The sequence below is a fragment of the Podarcis pityusensis genome (genome assembly GCF_964106645.2).
Source record: "Podarcis pityusensis genome assembly, chromosome: 2".
Lineage (NCBI taxonomy): Eukaryota > Metazoa > Chordata > Lepidosauria > Squamata > Lacertidae > Podarcis > Podarcis pityusensis.
In genome coordinates, this window is record NC_138029.1 from 66,554,753 (window position 1) to 66,561,718 (window position 6,966).

Genomic DNA, 6,966 nt, shown 5'->3' on the forward strand with positions numbered 1-6,966 from the left:
CAAGTGGGATTTTACAAAGATGTATTTTGGGGGGAACATAACAGGATATGAAATCTTACCAGTGAAATGTATTTTTCTTTTTTCACCAAAGCTCTGAACAGATGCTGTCATGCATATCCTGAAGAGTTTTTATGCTGATGATACATTGGGAACCTTTCAACTTACTGGATCATATGGAGGACAAAAGAAAGGTATTTACCCCCAACATCTTTACACAGAAACAGCTTGTTGAATCTTTTTTAAAAAAAGACAATAAAGTCATTCATAAAATACACATAATGCAATCCAAGCTCTTCTTGGCATATCCCCTCTCCCTGAAAGTTGCAAATCATAATCAACAAGATATGGAATATAACAGGGATGGAACTAGAGTTGAGGGAAATTATTGGAAGAGGCAAAACAGGCCACACACTGTAGTTCGGCAGCGAAGGGATGAAGGAAAATGTGATCCTAGCCTGAAGCAGCAGAGGGGACAGAAGGTTTTTAATAAGGTTTGGACAGATTTCCAAGTGCCTGAAAGCAGATGAGAAGGAGCCAGAGGCCAGAGGAAGACATTGAAGTTAACTGGAGAGAACTGAGATGGAGGGCACAGAAGGCAAGGGCTGAGGAGCAAGTTGTGGAATTGGAGCTGGAGAAATAGGAAGTCAGTACATAATGAGAAAGAGCTAAGAGGCAAAGGAGGAAGACAGAAGGGAGGGAGGAAAGGAGTGTCAATTGAGATGTTGTTGTTTTGTATTTAAGAAGATTCTGGGAGCTTTGCTTGTAGGATTGTAGAAGAGAAGTAGTCCACAGGAGCAATTTGGTGGAACAAATCAATGGGAGGCAGCAGTAAGTCACTGGATTGCACAAGGAAGATAGTAAACTGATTTTTTAGAAGCTCTTAATTGGCCTTCATCAAAAAACATTTCAGCTGATGAAGAAAGGAGGTCAGCTAGGACTGAGTATTGGAAGAGCAAAGAAAAGGGAGAAGAAATGAGGGGAAAATGTATAATGGAAAGGCAAAACTGAAATACAAGCAAACGTGCACAGAACCAGTAAAGAATAGGAAAGCAAGCAATGTAACACAAGGTGAATGAGCAGGAAGTGTCAACAAAATGTGCAAACTGAAGGTTCATGGAATCACAGAACTGGACAACAGCTCTATACCCTCCAATGTTTCTCTGATGAAAATAGGGACGTCCCGTTCCAGAATGATAATTTTACTATTTATACCCCACACATCTTTCTGGCTTGCCCCAGCGACTCTGGGCAGCTTCCAATATATATAAAAACATAATAAAACATTTTTAAAAACTACAGGATTGCCTTCACACTGCTTGGGGGGGGGGGGTCAGATAATCCCATACCCTCCAACATTTCTTCATGAAAATAGGGGCATCCTAAGGAAAAGTGGGACATTCTGGGATCAAATCAGAAACCAGGATAGTTTCTCTAAATCAGGGACGTCCCTGGAAAATAGGGACACTTGGTAGGTCTGCAGCTCCAGTATCATTCTAGACCAACCTCTGCAGGGGCGGAAACCCACAGCCTCTGCTGTGAAAAATTGCTGACAAAGGAGAGTCCATCACCTTTCAATGAAGCATTTCCCACTGCTGAACAGCTCATACTGCAAGGAAGTTTTTTCCCTAATGTTTTCTTAAAATACAGTGGTACCTCAGGTTAAGTACTTAATTCATTCTGGAGGTCCGTTCTTAACCTGAAACTGTTCTTAACCTGAGGTACCACTTTAGCTAATGGGGCCTCCTGCTGCTGCCATGCCGCTGCTGCACGATTTCTGTTCTTATCCTGAAGCCAAGTTCTTAACCCGAGGTACTATTTCTGGGTTAGCGGAGTCTGTAACCTGAAGCGTCTGTAACCCGAGGTACCACTGTACCTGTTTTTGTTATTTGAACCCATTCATTGGTTCAAGTCCTATCTGAAAGTTTTAATCTATCATACTTGATTTAAAGGAGAAGATAGAGAAAACAGAAGACTGCAGGAACTATTTTATTCATTTAAAAAGCCCACACAACCTCATTAACACTTTTATAATTGATTTACAGTGATGAAAGTGTCTTTTTATAGCTCTGTGTGTTATTTTTCTTCAAGAGGTAAAATGATCAAGCATTTTTAAGACTAGCTCTTCATAGTAACATTTAAGTAATTACACCTTTAATGTCTTCGTTAATACTAATCATATCCCTGCTGCAATGGAATCCTCTTGAAGACCTGGCATCGACACTTTACTGCATTGCTATTAATGGAAGAGAACTTCATAGCACACAGAGAATGAATAAATGGTATCTATTTTAGAAGCTGGGTCTGTTGAATCTGTGGCCAAGCTGCTAACCAGAAGCTGCTAACCAGATTTTTCTTGTCCTGTTACTTTCATTCATAGCGGGTCTTGGGGACCATTAAGATGCATGAAAGACAAATACCATCCATTGCAAACTTTGAGAATGGGGTGGAACCCTATATCAGACAGTATTCTGTGGCCAGTCCCTCCAAAATTGTGGGACTCTGCACCAGGAAACAGAGTTGGCCTGCTCCCTTAGGGTGTTTCACCATAAGGCAAAATCTTTCTAGTTTAGTCAAATATTGGTTTAACTGGCTATATAAGTTTATATCCAATGCTTTTGTTTTAATCTGTTGCACTTGTCTCTGTTTTTATTACATTGGATTTCTGTTTTTTTTAAAAAAATGTATTGTATTTTTTATGGTTGGGTTTAATTGTTGTACGCTGCCTTGAATATTCGATAGGCACTAGATAATAATTTTTCCTTTAAATAAATAAATAAATACAGTAGCAGTCAATATGTTCAGCTTCATGCCATCAGTTGAAATTTGGGCACATTTGAGTCAGCCCTAAGTATGTTTACTGGGAGCACTATAAAAATGCTGGGTTGGTTTTTCTGCCCAGAAACCCTGAAAACACATCATGCTGAGCAGCACACATTGGAATAAGCAGAAATTAGGCCTGAGTTATAGCTCAAATAACCTGCCAGTCAGCTACCTGTAGTGTAAACGGCAGTGTTTCTGTTCCTCTAGGGCTGTTTTCATCCTTTGCCATCAAGCACCCAGGAAAAAGAAGGGAAAATAGCCACGATGATAATCAGTATAGTGAGTACTTTAAAAGAGTAAAGGATAACCGAGGGTATATATTTTTTCAAATCACTTTCAGTTTTTATCTCACCCTTCAGCAATAAGCACCCAATTCTGCTCTACTCATCACAATAATTGCAGAATAAACAAACTCTTACTTCTCACTGCAGGCATACAAACATGCTTCTTTATTGCTGGCTTGGTAGAGAACACAACTGAAGCTCAAAAGCAGAGCAAATGAAAGTTCAAGGGGTGGAGTCTAACTCTAGCCCACAATACAAAGTTCTCCTGTTCTTCAAGTAAGTGGTCTTTAAATGGGGGCTGTAACTGTCACGCACAAATTAAAAAGAGATTTATTTATTTTTAAATCATGTGAGCGCCCATATGAAACACAGCTCAGGGGCAGCAGCAACACACACATTTGCCCAACCCTGGCTACAAGGCTGTATCTGTGTTCAGATTCCGTTATCCAAAGTGGCACGTCTTTGAATACAAGTTGGTGGGGAGCACAACTGGGGAGAGTGTTGTTGCACTAAGGTCCTGTTTGTGGACTTCCCATAAGCATCTAGTTGGTCAACGTGAGAACATGGCCAGATGGCTTGATCCATGGCCAGGGTTCTTCTTAGGTTCCCTTGGCTTGTTCCATGTAAAACCTGATTGATTAGCCCATAACAAGCTCCTAAAATGGCTTACCACATGAAATCGGTGCACCATAATAATAGTATCCAAGCAAATTCACAATAAAATCTGCTGTTAAAATACAACACGATATGAGAGCAAGAGGTGTAAAAAAACCCCAACCCCCTCAGCATTCAACCCAAGCAGCGAGGGCCGTCCTAAATAGCTCCTTTTTATGAGCTACATAAGGACTTGAAAGAAATCAGTCACACACATTTTCTTAGGAGGGGAGTTCCAGACTGAAAAGTGCCTAGATCTTGCCACAACTATTCAGACACCTGAAAATGAGGGCATGAACAAGGCTTCTTTAGCAGATCTTCAAGTATGATGTGAGAGAAGACAATCCCAACTCCACAAATTGCCCTTTGATGATGTGAATCAATGGGATATATTTCCAACCAAGTGTGCTCACAACTCTGATAAGAGTTATTGAATAGTATCTGATGACTAAATCCAATTATTGGGGGACCAGCATGCATAGCAAAACTGCTTCGTGGTTTCTTGATTTTTTTTACTGATTATCTGGGCTACTTTGCATGAATCAGATTAGCATTTTTCTGTACTGTGAGGGAGCCTGGGAGCCAAAAGTACCACAGACAGAAGAGTTATTGCACCCTGGGATGGAAGCAGGATGCATAAGTAGGCTGGCATCTGTAGTCAGGAGGCTAAACAAGAACTTCATTGTTTTTCTTAAACAGCAATGGAATAGCAACAGGACACTTTAAATTCCACCAATATACAATTAGGTCCAGCACCACTTAGTGACTAAATTATATAATGACACTATCCACAGAGGCCTGCACTGTTGACTGCATATCCCATGATGCATTGCTGCTTGCTGCTTAGTTGACCATAGACAAAACTGCAGCATAGCATAGTACAGTGTACTTTATTGAGCACTAGAGTGGTGCTATCTTATACTGTGGACTTGACAGGTGCTGCAGTCCTCCCCACCCTTCACAGGAAAAGTGTCAGCCACCATTGCACTGTACCAAAGGTACAGCTTTCTGTCGTTATATAAAATATTTGGAATGGGGAGACCTTTCTGCTCCTTATTAATTACGTGCTGGAGTGGATTTTAGACTGAATGAGGTGCTTTCTCCAATTCATCTTGGAACAACCCATGTTTTCTCCATTCCAGTATATGAATGCCAGTGTAATACAGGCTACTCGACACTTAACACTGCTGCATTTATGAATGATTTATTCAGTCATTTAAACTGCTCATCAGCAACAATTGCAGATGCACTCAGCACATTGGTCATCTCATTCTAAATGACTTTATTGAATCTATTTTAGTCATTTGTAGCCCATTTGGCAATACTGAAAAATAAAACCAACCCTAAAGTATTGACAAATCTTTACTTTCCGGCAACATTAATATGCTGTATCACACGAGCAAAGGTTCTCTGCATGCCAGCAGTCTTACTGCAGTGCCAGATATTGAAGAGTCAATGATTACAAGTCCTTGAACATTCTTCTTTCTTTTCAGCATATAACGGAAGTGTGCCATAATTACAAATTCCTCTCCAGGCTGCTAATGTGAGTGCTGTTTATACGAGGGATGGAATTAAATGGTTCCATTCCAAGTTTTCTTTAGGTTCCATTTCAGGAAAAAAGCAGGCCACCCCAGTAGTCTAACTATGCTGCTTATGCCCTGTTTGCAGCCGAAACTCAGAAGAAAATCGCAAGTGGTGTCTCCTTTTCATACACACCCCACATCACTGTGACAAGAGTGCACTGGGGAAATAATAAACTGTGGTTAAGTCTGGACCTGTCAAAACTAAAGATCCCCCTTCTCTTCTACAGCCCTCCTTCTGTGTGCTACCCTAGTGAGTTTGGTTTCATTTTCCGAAAAAGGGAAAGAAAACAACAACATTTCACTGTATGGAAAAACTGAGCAACACGTGTCCTGGCTCCCACTCATGGATGCAGTATTATAATTTCAGCTCAACTACTGCAAAAGACAAAGGCAGGTGTATGGGAGCATGACCAGTGCAGTCACAGCAGGTGTGGAGCTTATGAGGCACTGCAGCAGACACCACAACTATGACATGCAATGGAAGGCAAGATATGGGGGGGGGGGGGCAGCAGAGTTTGGAGTCACACAGGTCACCAGTGAAATTTGAGGTGCCAAGATCCGCCACTGCCGAAGGCTTTATTTCAAAATTCACTCCAATGCCCAAATGTAGATGCAGTTACAGGTTACATGGTTCAGAAGTTCATAGCAGAGTTTTAAAGTGCATGGCTAGGCACAAGCTAAGACATTGCACCCTGAGCTCCCCTTTTGAAGAGCAGTTTGGGCACAATTATTCACATGGTTGTCATCCCAAGGCATGGCAAGTGAGCAGTCTGGCGAGTTGCTGAGACTTCATGCTGGTGCAGTCATTGCCATGTCCTTGGCAGTGAAGATGAGATGGCTGGTTCATTATCTAATTTGGTCTCAGGTTCATCCCCAGGGGTGGGGATAACTTCACTGATGAGAGGCAGTGTTGGAGTTGTGCCACACAACTCTACCGCCACCTTAAAAGTCATACAATGTCACTGAGGCAGGACTCCTGATAACCAAACCACTTGGGTCCTCTCCAGCATCCAGATCAGTGCTTCCCAAACCACAGGGTCCTTCTGCAAGGTCCAACTCCACATTCTCACTTGAAATTTCCTCCCCCTGACCAGCCCTGCCAAGAGGTTTCTACGGGGCTCACAATAACATGGGTGGTTGGCACTTCCTGCTCTGACTAGATGCACCTTGTTAATGCCATGATTCAATTTGGTAACATGAAAACACTATCCCAAACAACCCACATTCTCCTAATTATTTAGGGTACACAGAGAACTGATGCCCACTCCTAGCAGTTACCATTTGGACTGATGGTGTACTAATAGTGTGCAAGTCTTGTCCTGGCTTCCTTCTTTTTTCTGTGTAGCTCTGCTTATGTTATTGTTAAGGAGAAGATAGAGAAATATGTTTCACTCTTTCTCTGACAGAGACAATTACTAGTTCCTTATTATATACACTGCCTTATCCTCCCCTGAACAACCATGCCTTTCCTTCCCAGTAGATAAGCAAGGTACTTAACCCATAGCACTTAATTCTCCAATCCTGTGGCATTTTCACCTGTTGCCTTTTTGTTACCAGATGCATGTCTCTCTGATTGACAGAGTGACTAATCCACTATAACCATGTTTTCATAATTAGTCCCTCTG